The sequence below is a fragment of the Salvia miltiorrhiza genome, chromosome 5 (assembly GCF_028751815.1).
Source record: "Salvia miltiorrhiza cultivar Shanhuang (shh) chromosome 5, IMPLAD_Smil_shh, whole genome shotgun sequence".
In the NCBI taxonomy this organism is placed as follows: Eukaryota; Viridiplantae; Streptophyta; class Magnoliopsida; order Lamiales; family Lamiaceae; genus Salvia; species Salvia miltiorrhiza.
The window spans coordinates 51113427-51128300 of record NC_080391.1 but is presented as its reverse complement, the minus strand read 5'-3'; the positions used below and the strand labels follow the sequence as shown (position 1 = coordinate 51128300).

Here is a 14874-nt window from a genome sequence, read left to right as displayed (position 1 = left end):
GTGTTATTAAAAGTAACGTTGTTAACGTGATAAGATAATATTTTACTCCCTCCATGAGGCTCTGTCACGACCGCACTTGCTAAGGATAGCAAATTCGGGGAAACCGCGACTAAGGGAGGGAATTTAGGAGCGGGAGTAAGAAAGGGGCATATTCGGTTTCTTGATGACTCGACTTGTATAAGGAAATCAATCGAAATATCTAGATATCAATGAAGGCCACAAGGGGACCGTACATAATATTATCCCAAAACGGGGTACTTAATAGTTTTAGTACATTATTAAATAATACATATTGTTTGACATAATATCTTAACATAATCAGTGTTCGCAGCGGAATAACAATTTGAGTATATGTATGAAGACATATACTCTACTCTGAGGTGATCATCCTAGTTTGACAAAGCTCCGCTTGCACACTACATCCTCGATCACCGCTCAACCTGCACATTTAAAAATACATGCAGGGCTAAGTACAAAAGTACTTAGTGGACACTTGCCGAAATTTACATACATGCATAATATTTTATTGTCATGCCTTTCAACAGTAGTAAGATACGAGGGTTTTCCTTTAAAGACTCGTATTTACCAAACATAATATCATTTCTTTCATCAATAACCCGCGCAGGTATTTTATATCATTAATCACCATATCAGTAACTCGTGTCGAGAGGGAGGCCTCCCTCTACGGACACTATGATCGGCCAACCCGCTAGATGACTCACGATCACAAGGTGTACACTAATTCCGAAGGGATTTGCGGTCCCATCCAGAATCCGAATTCGATTAACATCAGATAGGCAATTAATAATAAAACATAAAGCATTTAGGCATTGACAATATCATTTAAATTCATAAGCATAAAGTCTTAACAATTCTAATATATAATTTTAGTTTATACGTAGAAAGCCTACCTGAATAGCAGACTCACGGTTTAGCTCTAACTCTGGTGCTTGACCTTTAATTCGAGAAAATAAAATAAGATTCTAATTCTCGAAAGATCTCAATAAATGAGGATGCGTGAAATGATTATGCATGACTCATATTCCTTTAATTAAATTATGAGATGCTAATCCTATTTAAGTAATTAAAGCTCGTCTTATGAGGTCGGATTATTAATCTTTAATAATCTACTCATCTTAAAATAATCTAATTCACTTACTAATTAATAATTAGTAAGTCTTAAAATCTTCTCTAATTAAACTTAATAGAATAATTATGAAGGCCCAATTAAAATAAAAATAATCAAGACCCAAAAGGAATTTAATTTGAGCCCAAATGAATAAATTCAAAGCCCAATGCATTAATAATATTAGGCCCAACATCAATTAAATTCTAAAGCCCAACAAATGAGGCCCAAGATAAAATCATGAAGCCCAATAAGTGAGCCCATCATCACCCTTAAAATAATTAGTAAATTTTAATATTAATCATTAATTAAAATAATTAGGATTAATACAGAAGCCTAAAATAATAATTCTTATTGGGTTAAATAAATAAATTTCATTGGACTTAATCAATTAAATCGTAGGAGCCCAAGTAATAATTAATGTGGACTGGAAAGAATTAATCTCCGGCCCAATAAAATAAAATGAACTAGGCCCAATAAAAGAGTCCAAAAATTCTCCCCATAAGTCTTCACTCTCGGTTCTCTCACTACCGACAATTCTCCTCTCTCTCTATCTTTATTACAGAAAGGAACACTCTCTCGGACTCTTAATTATCGTTCTCTCCCTTTTTTTCTTTTATTAAAGTAGGACTCTCTCTCTCTCAATTATCAAGAAACGAAAGCTGCTCATCATCTCTCTCTCAATTATCAAGAAACGAAAGCTGCTCATCATCTCTCTCTCAATTATCAAGAAACGACACTGTTCATCATCTCTCTCTCTCGCTCGATCCAGCCATCGCCGAGGAGTTCCGCCGCCGTGGCTCCGGAATCCGGCGCTGGCTGCCTTCGCGCCCATCCGTGCGCCCTTCTTTCTTCCTCTTCTCTCAAGCGATCTGCTCTCTCTCAAACTCGTCTTCCTCTTGCTCCGCCTCCAGCCGACGCCGAGGCTTCTGCTGCCGTCGCGGTCTCCTGCAGTCCAGCGACCTGTTGCCGGCGTGGCCGGCGTTCACCTGCCTCCTCAGGCTTCCCCCCTCTCTCGATTTGCCTCTCAATCGAAATCCCCAAATGAAGAATGGAGTAAAAGCCCTAGCTTTCCAAAAATCAGAAAATCGCCTCCCTCTGTTCGACGCCGCCGCGTGAAGGATGCTGTGTCTCCGTCCGTCGCCTCGGCGTGCGATTTCCGGCGAGACTGCCGTATCTGGGTTTCATTCGCCACCACTGGCAGATTTCGGAAATCGGCGAAGTCGCCACAGCTTTGGTTCGGTGCGCCGTCATCCTCAATTCAGAGCTGGCAGTAGTCGCCGCCCACTCGACGTCTCTTAGCCCGACTGAACTGGGCAGCGTCCTTCGTCGTCTAAAGCTAAGTTCTTGTCTTGTCTCTTCGTTATTAAGAAAATGGCGTGTGATTTGGAGTTTGGGGTTTTACTGTATTTGTCTTAGCAACATACGAACAAAGGCAGTCTAGGGGTACATCTTCTACAATTCTTATTTTCCTAGTGTGAAAGAGTGCAGTCTGTTCTTGCTTTGCCTAAGAATTGTTGGTGTTTGCATTATAAGGAGTGTAACTTTGTTAAGTTCAGTATGCTTACAAAGGTTTTCTATCATTGTAAAACTGATCATGCTTTGGTATGAATGCTTTACTGGAATGGATATTTGAGATAGAATCAATACCTTGAATGTTTGTGTTGGTTGTTGAATGAACTGCTCGTTGGTGTTGAATGAAGCAAGAATTAACTGATACTTGAAAATTTCTTTGGCAGAGAATGATGAAAACGTTTAAGTATGGAATGGGTATGAGATGAGGATTAATAGCTGCTGAAATCTGAAACCACATGAAGGTGTTTGGGTGTGAAAATTTTGCAAATATGCTGCTGGAGCTGGAGTCAAAGAAGAATATTTCAAAGGCGTGGAGCTGGAGTCAAAAATATGGCTGAGCATGCGCTTAAGGGATAGCTGCAGATTTCTTTCACACACATACACTATTCCTTTTTTTTTTTTTTTTTTAAGTGTTGGTAGATAGATAGAAAAATAGGGGTTTGTAAAGTGAAGTATAAACAGAAGCAATAATTCTTGTCTTGGAATTTCTATATCTGTAATATTGTATTGCATTTTTTTTTTTAAAAAAAAATCCAACTACTGGGTTTTGTTAATATCGCGTGTTTATGAAACTACTCGATATCTGCTTCCTTTCTTAGCTAGAATAAATTCTAAATTAAATCCGTAGATTTAATTCTTCATAAACCGGAATAAATCACGACTCAAGAAATAATAATAGAAAAATAATTCTATTGTGATTAATAAATAACATGACTTAACTAAGTCAGTTATGAATCTGAAATAAATAATTATTGGCTTACTCGATAATTCTCATCGCGGTTTTATTTACGCGAAGCGACTGACTTGGTAATAAAATAATAATCCTGCTTAATTAGAATATAATCCAGTGTCATAAGTTGAATTTAAATAATAAATAATTACTGGGTTTAAATATAATAAAAGAGCGGGTTGTTACAGGCTCAAAACTCTTCGTTACAAGAATTATGGAGAATGTATAAATGAGTTGAAAGTGATAGGGCCTACACCTTTTTAAGAGTTAAAATTTTCTATTTATGAAAATGTGCCATTTATAGTGGGACGATCCAAAATAGAATACTGACCACTTTTAGTGAGACGGAGGGAGCAGTATAATTTTCAAGACAAAATTAAATTAGCAATGTGTCTTCAAATAAAAGTTGATTTCCGAACCTTATTGATTAGTATAACAATATTCTTGCTCCTTCTTTCCCCTTGTTTTATTTTTGCTCACTCTTTTCTTTTTTGGTGAAGAATATTCCTTTTATGAACAACTTGTAAAGATTGTCTATTTAAGGCGATGTGCAGTTTGCAACTTTGCACGAATTTTTTTTATAAGCCACGCATGTATATATTCGAATTCGTAGAATCAGTGTATAAGCCACGCATGTATATATTCTAATTATGTTTATATGATTGTTTTCATCAAAAATACATTTATGCAGAGAAACATTACTAATAAATGTTGATTCCTGCTTCGATTGTGACAACGATGTGACGATCCCATACCTATCTCAACCCAATCACCCTTCAATTGAGTTTGAGGGTTGGGCACGTTGGCTTCATTATCAATAGCCTAATAATGGCGACAATTTTTGCTAGTATATTACTACGCGCATACATGATGCACAGTGAAATCGAAATTAAACAAAATATTAAATAATTAAATATAAATATTAAACAGAATTAAAATATAAATAAATGCAAAATATGGTTTAAAATTAAAATAGCGATTACACGGACAAATAAATAAATAAATATTTCCATACACGGACAAAATAAAAAGTTGCAAAATTTTAATAAAGAGAAAGAAAATAAAATATTTCAAAATTTTCATAACATATTCATTTTAAATTCATTTTTAATGATTTTTATATCATATTAAAGATCTTGTTACGAACTTAAATTTAAGATGCATATTGCATATTGAATATTTCTTCAGAAATCAAATTTGACTATGTTTAGAAAAGAATTACTAATATTTTATAAAAAAGAAAAGAAAAAATAATGAAAAAACTGATGAAAGAAAAGAGAGAAAAATTGGAGAGAAACAATTGAGAGAGAAAACTCCTCTTATATAGCCCATTATGAAAATGATTACATGAGGATTTATAAGTCCCTAAATTTGTGGGAAAAATGATGTTAAAGTTCAACTATTTTTACCCTAAAAAAATGAGGTGGTCTCATGTACATTTGGGTGTACCGTTTATCCAGGTGTAAATGACACTAACACTAACACTATTTTGGAATGACACTGACACTATTTTGTTTTATAAATGACATTATCATGTTATATAAATAACACTATCTTGAAATAACACTAACACTATATTAAAATGACACTAACACTAACACTATCTTGAAATGACATTGATACTATTTTGTTTTACAAATGACATTATCATATTATATAAATAACACTATCTCGAAATGACACTAACACTATATTAAAATGACACTAACTCTAAATGACACTATCACTATATTGAAATAACACTAATACCCCGAGTATACATGAGATTTTGTGAAAAAAAAAATTATAACTATTTTTTTTTCTTTCCCACTCAGAGGGTATTTTGGATAAGAATCTTGGGTGATTGAGAATTTTTGAATTGGTAGAATTAATCTTGGGGAATCTCATTTAGAATTTGTCAAATCATGTGTAAAAGTATTGTTTGAAAATTACTTTTATTCAAGGGAGAACTACTTATGATTATGATTTTTGAAACAAGAAAGTAGGAAATAAGTTTCCATCAAAGATGTCAAAATATATCTAAAAAAAAATGGAATCGCGATTGAACTGATCTTTCGTAGTTACGTTTTTCAATTCTCCAACACCCTCTTGACTAATGATAATTAGCGTTTCAATATTCTCTAAGGAGGTGATTGGTATGATGGAATGGAGGTGAGAATGGAATGGTGATTCCTACCTCCATTCCATTCCTATGCTTGGTATAGTTTTATTTTAGGAATCACCATTCTTAAGGGAATCACCATTCCTTTACATATAGGAATCACCATTCCTTCCCTCCCACATGGTATTACCCATTTCATTCCATTCCATTTCTAATTCACCTAAATTTAGGTTTTGACAAAATTATCCTTATATATTTTGCACCCCCACCCCACCCCACCCCACCCCACCCCACCCCACCCCACCCCTACTTACACCCCTTCCACCCCACCCCCTCTACCCAAAAAAAAAAATTTTATTTTTTTAAAAAAATTTCTCGCCATTCCACCCTCCAATTTTTTTTTTTTAAAAGTTTTCTCGTCACCCCCACACCTCACCCACCTTTCCCTTTCCCCCCAATTTTTTTTTTTGTTTTTCTCCCCACCCCAACCCACCCACCCCCACCCTCCAATTTTTTTTTAATTTCTCCCCACCCCCACAATTTTTTTTTTTTAAATTTTACTCGCCACCCACACCCACACCCATCCATCATAATGCAGAAATGACACGAAGACACATGTCTCATTGGTATTGCAACTCAAGATCCAGTTATTAGGGAAACGTTTGCTGGTGAACCTGAACATGCAATAAAATAAATGGAGTTCTCAATTTCAAAGTGAACTACCGCTGTGCCGCACACCCATATTCTAGAATCTGAACTTTCAAAGTGAAACCCTAGAGAACTACTCCTTCTCCGCTCCGGCCTCCCCTCCGTCGCCACGCCAGAAGACCGGCGCCATTTCGCCAGGTCCACGCAACAGCAGTAGCCCAGCCCACGACCTGCGTCCTCCCGTCATTTGCCAGCAGACCGCCGTCTTACAGCAGTAGCAAGCAGCACCCTATCGGCGAGTCGGCGACGATGACTGCTCCCCGGCCTCTCCTCCGCAACAGCAGCAGCCCGCGATCTGTGTCGTCACGTCCACGCAGTAGCATTCTTGTTTTAAGAATGAATTGTTAATATATGTTTTTCTTGTTTTATGAATTGACTGATATGTGTGAAATTGAATCGCTGATGTTTATGGATTTTTTTCTCTTCAGATTTCGAGATGTGAGGCAGCAACAACATGTTTTTCTTGTTCTTTTCGCTTTTTTTGTAATTATTTGAAATGAGTCAAATGACAGTAGCATGTGTTTTATGATTTGAAAAATAGAAAATTCAGTTTTTATAAATCGGGTCGGTTCGGTTCGGTTTTGAACCGATGTTCAGCCATATTTGTGGGAAAAACCAAAATTTGAAAATTTATTATTGTTTTAAACCAAATTTACCCTAAAAAAATTGGGAAGGAGGGGAGGAGGTGTGGGGGTGGCGAGTAAAATATACAAAAATTTGGGGGAAGGGGGTTGGGGGTGGCAAGAAAAATTTAATAAAAAGATAGGGGGGGGGGGGTTGTGGGTGGCAAGAAAAACTTAATTTTTTTGGGGGTGCATGTTTTTGTGTAGTAATATGCATGGAAAATACGTCAATTTTTTTTAAAATATAATTTTATTAATATTCAATTTTTTTTTTCTTTCCGATTTTACCCCAATGCAAATTTTGGTTTGTCCCTACAAATATAACACAAAATAGAGATGAGAGATGCAAAATAATGCCAATTTGATAAATCTATACTATATTAAAAATGGAGTTCTCAATTTCAAATTGATTTTAAACAAAATTGAGCGGCAAATTTGTGATTATAATAAAATTATTAATGTGAATTATTCTTTATTTTTTCATATTAAACTAAAATATTTATCTTAAATTACAATATTTTTTATTATATTTAGAATTTTTTATATAAAAATCAAATTAATATAAATTTTATATATAATATAAATTTTATATATAATAAAATATATAAAAAAATTCGTGCGTTGCACGAGTGCAAATGCTAGTTATGATGTAAATGTTAATTTAGTAAAACAAAATAATTTCATTCCATTTCTAGAATTTATTTTTAGATATCAATCATAGGAATGGAATCAAACAAGGAATTACAATTCCATTCCTCTTGTATTCCTTATGCATACCAAGCAAAGGAATCATCAAGGTTTGCCATTCCTTTCCCCCCTTCATTTCATTCCTAACCTCATTCCATTCCACCCTCATTCCATTCCATCATACCAATCATCTCCTAAGAAACTTCAATAATAATCAAAGGGGTTATGGACAAAAATTTATACAAACTTACGTGTGTGTGTGTGACCAAGTAGTAAAGGATTAATGTCTAAGGCTAAAGGTCTTGGGTTCGAGTTCCCTGTGACGTGGCCTTTAAATTTCTTTATTTCATAATGTTAATTTATCACAAAAAAAAAAGAATCAAGCAAAACAAACTTAAATAATAAAAATAATCAAGGGCCTTGGAATAACCAAAAGTTTCAATCCAACAAAGTAAACAATGGATTAGTCTTACTATTTTTATCTATCAAGACTAATTCTTCAAAAAAAATGCCCCCCCACCCAAAGCTCGGAGGTCTAAGAAGACAAAAATTAATATATTTGACTTAATTTCAATTGTCAACTAAGTTCTAATTTTGTTGAAAGTCAAAATTTAGGTAAAAGTTGCAACAAAAATATAAATTTATGTATTTTTTAATATAATTAAAAATTCATGTGTAAATTGTAATTTTTTCAAAGTTTGTGTATTTTTTTTGCCATAATCCCATAATCAAACCAATGCTGATTGCATAGTGTTCCCTTCGTCCCCGTTGATAATGACTTATTTTTAATAATCAAACAAATTCACATTGCATAGTATTCCTTTCGTCCTGTTGATAATGACTTATTTTTAATAATCAAACTAATTCTCATTGCATTGTATTCCCTTTGTCCCGTTAATAATGACTTCTTCTTTTTTCGTCTGTCCCGTTGATAATGATTTGTTTCAAAAAAGGAAACTTTATTCTTTCATAAAAAGTTGTGAGGTCCATCATTTTGGATCACTTTTATATTTTAATCACTCTTCTTCTTAATAACCGTGTCGAACAGTAACGAGTCATTATCAATGAGATGGATGGAGTATTATTTATTTATTTGATCATAAATATATAAATAACCGATTAGCCTATATCTTAGACATAACCTTGAATCGAAGAAGAGAGTACCCAAACGTTGTAATATCAATCTAGCTGATTAACTCTCTTAGAAATCTAGGCAACCCATGCTTTATCTTAAGCCTAGAATTGATTACTTGAGAGCCTGTTCTCTGTAATCTCAGTTGGAAGAGTTCAAACCTATTTTCAACCGAGCGAGAAGAGTGTTTGAGTAGAGCGGAGTTCAGACCTGGGTTCTGACTCCAGAGATCTTAGCTAAGCGCTACAAAGGCACGTGTGTGTCGTAGCGTGCTAAGAGCGAGCGAGAAATCCAACTCAGTGTGTTGGTGCTGAAAATTAAATTTTCAGTTCACAGTTTGTTGTACACCAGTAAGCATTAGCCCAGAGTGTTTGTCAGACTAATCATCTGACCGTGGATTAGGAACTTTGGCTTCCGAACCACGTAAAAATCCTTGTGTTCTTTATCTGCTTTCAGTTGCTTGCTATTGACTCAACTAGAAACACCTCTAGATTGACTTGCAATAGAACAAGGACATCCTAGCAATGATAAGCTAACTCAATGTCGTCTCTCAAGGAAGATCTTGAAAGGCTTTTAATTATGTCACAAGAAGGCTGTAAACTTAAGATTTTTAAACTAAAACATGGAAAGTAAATTAACATGAATTTAAACTTAACTAGGCAAAAAGGAATTATTAACTAATACTTGTAATTTAAACTTAACTGAAAACTTAATCTTAAAATTATCTAGGCGTGAAACTATTAAACCCTAGGCAAGAATTAAATGAACTTAAAGTAAAGAATTAACTAGGCAAATCAAATTTAAATAAATTTAATTAAAACTTCTAATCTAATCTAACTAGGCAGAAACCAAAGTGCATAATTTAAAGAAAGCATCATAAAATCGCATAAGTAAATTTGCAGAATTTAAAGAAATCATAAGTAAAAGCAAATAAATAAACTTGATTAAAGAAATACCGTAAATCGTCTCGAGAAGTAATCTGTCACGTAATTACAACTCTAAACGGAAATTAATCTAAAACATGAATTAAAAGAACTATAAACTAAATTAACTAGAACAGAAATCGAAACTAGAACTATGAAAAACAATAAACCTAAGCTTTAGCTAACTTGGCGGAAACTAAAGATTAGGGCAAAGGGTTTTATCTAACTACACGCCTGGAGGCAGAAGGATTATTTTACAATGAATAACTAAGCCCTATTTATAGACTTCAAATCCCTCTTGATCACCATGGAAGTTGCCATGCAAAGTAGAACTCTAAAGGCAATAAAATCGTGTAAGATAAGGCAACTTCCAGCTGTGACGCGCGCTGCAAGTCATCTCCATTCTGGCCGAATTCGCAGCTCTCGCCAGAGGAACGGATGTTGTCATAGAAATGGACCTCGCCAGAGAAACGACTTCCGTCAGAGAAACGGACCTCCGCTCTGGCGCACTTGTCTGCTCTGACTAGTGATTCCTATGCTCTGGCTCTGGCCTTTTGATTTCTCTGCTCTGACTAGTGATTCCTCTGGTCTGACCGTTGATTCCTCTGGCTATTGGTTTCTCTGCTCTGGAGATTGGTTCTTCTACTCTGACGAGTTAACTTCGCTGCTCTGGGCTTTGATTTCTCTGGCGAGTGCATCTGCCCTGCTCTGCAGCGCGGGGCTTCCGCTCTGGCGCGGGCCTTCTCTGCTCTGGCACGCCAGAGTATGCACATAAACATGATTCTTAACCCAAACTCTCCAAAATTTGCACGCTTCATCTCGAAAACCTAAATCTCCTGCAAAGCATAAAATACACCATAAAACGCACAATTTCCAGAAGATTATCTTAAAATAAAGCTCATACAAACCCCTAAAATTAAAACAATTAGGCATAAATCAACTATCTGTGTTCAAACTGTTTTACAACTGAACTTGCTTAACTGAAAACTTTAACTAAGGATTTTATAAGTGAAAAACATTTCTAAAGCTATTGGCGTTAAGTTTAATTTTCGATGCGCTGAGTTATTAGTCTAACTGATCAATCTACCGATAGTCAGTAAGATCAATAACTCTACTCTGTTTTACAAACTCTAGACTGAAGCCATACATGGATATCAGTTAAGCTTTGTGCTCGACTGATATCAACATTACTGAAGTCTTCTCAGTATCAGTCTACAACCTATTTCCTACTGAAATTAGGTTTGTTTGTTTACGCCACGAAAAATAGCCTTCAGGTGTATTCCCCCCCTCCCTCCCATACACCTGTTCAGTCAACTCTCCGGGACCCAACACCCTTTATATATTACAAAGATCTATGAGAATATGTTTACCTCATCTCTGTATACCAACTCCTAGGTAGAATACATAATACGCATCCTAATTATACCATATATTAATTTAATAATAGATTAAACTATTATAATTTTACCTCCGTATGATAAATTATGAGCAACACGCATGCTATAAATTCTAAAATCAGATCAACGATAAAACTATTCTGGACATTTCCCATCTATATTCCAAAATTGCTATTTCTTCACAAACTACTCCCTCCGTCCCGCTCCAAATGTCCCCTTACTTTTGGGCACGGAGATTAAGAAATGGGTATAAAGTAGATAAAGTGGGTATAAAGTAGATAAAGTGGGTTGGTGAAAATTATTTAAATATTAAGTATAAAGAGAGAGTGTATTGCCAAAAAAAGTATGAGACATTTGGAGTGGGATACCCCATTATGGAAAGTGAGACATTTGAAGTGGGACGGAGGGAGTAGTAAGTTAGATCCTCTGTTGCATCTACAGATAACGGCCAAGAAAATTTAAATATGTATGAACTTTCGATTATACAAACTCTTAATTATTCTCTAATTAAACATGTAAAATCATACAATTTCGTGAATTTCAATAAGAAAATTTTGAACGACTTTTGGCAATCATCCACAGAGAATCTGGCTTGATATCAAAAAAACTTGCATATTTTTCACAAATATAAACCCTAATATATAGGCACTTGTAACCTACTAACTTGAAAGATAGTGTACAACTTAGTGAGAGTTTCTAATAACGATCCTTTATCCAAAGTTGCATCTAATTCAACAATTCTATTTTCAAAAAGCATTTAAGCAAATCGATGTTTGAACTACATATGCATGCTAAAGTCGTTAGTATTCTTAGCACATACCACAACACAAGTGTATACTCCTTGTACCTGAAAGTATCGTCCTTTTGGAAGTAGCGTCATCATCTGGTTATTGTTGCCTATTCTGGATCACGACCACACGCGTTATGGCACATTCAGAAGTTGGATGTAACTGTAGCAACTTTGTCGATCTGAACGAGGCCCCAGCAACTGTCAAGCATATACTTTGGGATCAAAGCAACAGAACCGAATTGAATAAGTTGTTTCAGATCACAAACACTTCTAGATGGTAATAACTAATGAGCTATATATCATCATCATCTCTTCATTTCTCTTGATCACTTTTGATGTTGCCGCAGAAATATCAGGGAGTCGAGGAGAATACATAGGGAACACCTGTGAACGCGACAGTAAGAAACGACACTAAATAACATTTGAACAATATCGTAAGAATTTTCTAAGCTTTTGAATTCTTTTTAATGGGCTTTGTGCAGAAAAAATCTAGGAAGTTGATTGTGTTTTCTATATTGCAAGTTCTAGACTTTAAAAAATCGTTTCTTCACGTGATTCAATTTGGTGAAGTCTATTTTTTTGAAAATAAACTGAATTGCCCCAAAAAAGACCGATTAATTCGGTTAAGCAATTAATCAGTTAATCGAATTAAAAATTGATTCAATTTTCAGTTCACTATTTCATGATTAATCGATTCTAATTAATCAAAAAATCGATTTGATTATAATCAAATCGGACCAATTACCGCCCCTAAATACAACAATCACGTTCAATGATCATAAATGTAATAAAAAATTTATATTTATAGTCCAACAACTCAATCCAAAAGTTTTAAATATAATAAAAGCACACAATTATTATCTGACAATCACAACAACTATATCCTAACGGTCATAAATATTTTAGCTATATATAAGTGTTACATTTAGCATTTGAAGCACAAAAATCACACACTTTCTTTTATCTTTTTCACAACTATTCAATTTTTCATTTGAACACATCACAAAAATATGTCTGATGTTCATTCAGATGAAATTGATGAAATGTGGAAACAATTCATTCGAAATTCAGCAACAAATCCAATTATGCAAGAAATGATTGCTATGCTTGATGCAGACACAACAACAGCTCAAACTTCACGAAGGAAAAGCAGTCATAGAAAATATAGGGATCGAAAGCCTGAAAGCAGCCATAATGGTCTCGTTCGTGATGAGACGGACATAGCCCTCCATCAACATCGCATTCCTGCTGACGCTCCGGAACATTTGCCCGACGGTAACGATATTAAGCAGGGGCAGCTCAGCAGGTTGGCAGGTTGAGGAACGATCGTGGCCGTGGATCAAATTTTAGAAGAATCTCTTACCTTGAATAGATCAAATTTTGGATTTGTACCAAGTTGAGAATTTTAACAATTGAATTTTGTTAGTGTTTGATGAACCATATTTTTTTTGAGATAATTGGCAATAATTTTTAGGAGATAATCAAACACAATTTTTGGCGAACAATGAAAAAAAAAGCAATTTATTAGAAATAAGGAGTTAAAAAAGAAAATAAACAATGCCAAAAAAACTCAAATAATCATAATATCGTACAAATACAAGAAAAGATTTGATTTATTTAAAGAACGGAAAAAATTAAAAAGGCAGTTTTGATCATCATCAGAATAAAGTTGATTTTCATTCACAGCTAGAAAGAGACTGTGTCCAAAGGTGTCCTAAGATTTGTAAGTGTATTCATCACATGATGATCCTCCAATAAAATCAAAACATAAATATGTTTTATCCACATAATTCCTTTAAAATTAACATAAAAAAAGCCAAAAATACAAAAAAAATAAACGGTGATTATATTAAACATGATTCAGTAGCAAATTATTGCATCACTAGAGGTGAGATTTCCTACCTCTCAGTCCAAGTGTTGGAAATTAAAATATTGCTTCATCCCAATCAAATTCAGAATGTAGAACACATAGAAAATAGTTTTAAATGGAAAAAAGAAATAGGAAATAAGTATCTCAAAATGAGAAATGTATTCGTTTACTCAGTGGTGGCAAATTAAGTAATTGGTTCGATTCTGCCGGCAAACGTCCTCAATGTTCTTCAGAAGAGGGAGCTTTTTATCGTCACAGTAAACGAATCCAGAAAAAAAAAAAAAAAACATCGATAAAAATGCTCATAAATGAAAAAAATTAAAAAATAAACTAAATCAAATACGTAAGAGAGAATCGCTCAGTTCAGCGGGTTAATCGACATGCAAGTAACAATCTCTGAATAGAGAGAAACCTGCAATCCGGTCTGTTGAGCTTGAATTTTCCGAGTCGTCACAGCGATTTCGATTTTGTAATTGATTTCGTTACTCTAATCCAATTCCAAAAAAAAAAAAAAAGGAAGAACACGATAATATTATTGTAGGAAGAGAATATATTTTCTTCAGCCAAAATGAACACAATAAAATGGGGACTGCAGTGGAAGATAAATAGTGTGGAAAAGAAGGAGAAAGAGAAGGAGCAGCAGCGGCGCTCGCAAATGTTAGGGTTCGTGCCCTTTTATTTATTTCCTGCTGCATTGTTCAATTCACATTTTATTAATTTTCAAAACCCATGCTATTATTACTTGTGCATATGTGGGCCGTATTATTGTTTCTTACGGGCCCAAAGTTGTAAAGCGAATTGGTCTCATTATTAATTAAGGGCCCAAAATTGTCAAATCTGTAACTTGACTTTGAATTTAAACATTTTATTATATAATGACTTCGAATTTAAACATGTTATTATTATAATGCCACTATTATTACTATTATTATGTTATTGAAAGGTAAATAATTAGATGTAATTTTTCCAACGACTCAAAATATGATTCTTTGTTTATATATCGGTTAATTGCACGTAAATACATCAACTTTGGTCAAAATTTATTTTTGATATATATTGTACTTAAAAAAGTTCAATAAAATACATGAACTTTATTAGTTGTCCAATTTTGACTCCGATGAACCACATAGATGCTATGTGGACTCCACGTAGACGTCACGCCATATCATTTCTGATGACCCACGTAGATGCCATGTCATTTTTTTAACTTGA

The 14874-nt window shown here is 34.4% G+C and overlaps 1 long non-coding RNA gene and 4 other non-coding genes across 5 annotated transcripts; all 5 read right to left on the bottom strand.

Moving 5' to 3' along the window:
- Positions 1-9603: 9603 nt before the first annotated feature.
- Positions 9604-14337, bottom strand: LOC131024840 (uncharacterized). The gene is made up of 2 exons (XR_009101997.1): positions 11850-14337; positions 9604-10441 (listed from the first exon to the last, which is right to left on the bottom strand). It is a non-coding gene; the product is annotated as an uncharacterized LOC131024840 (long non-coding RNA).
- On the bottom strand, positions 13444-13540 carry LOC130987257 (small nucleolar RNA snoR31/Z110/Z27). Its single transcript, XR_009089648.1, has one exon. It is a non-coding gene; the product is annotated as a small nucleolar RNA snoR31/Z110/Z27 (small nucleolar RNA).
- On the bottom strand, positions 13647-13742 carry LOC130987274 (small nucleolar RNA snoR31). The gene has a single exon (XR_009089664.1). It is a non-coding gene; the product is annotated as a small nucleolar RNA snoR31 (small nucleolar RNA).
- Positions 13829-13928, bottom strand: LOC130987282 (small nucleolar RNA R30/Z108). The gene has a single exon (XR_009089672.1). It is a non-coding gene; the product is annotated as a small nucleolar RNA R30/Z108 (small nucleolar RNA).
- LOC130987260 (small nucleolar RNA Z107/R87) lies at positions 14015-14123 on the bottom strand. The gene has a single exon (XR_009089651.1). It is a non-coding gene; the product is annotated as a small nucleolar RNA Z107/R87 (small nucleolar RNA).
- Positions 14338-14874: the final 537 nt, after the last annotated feature.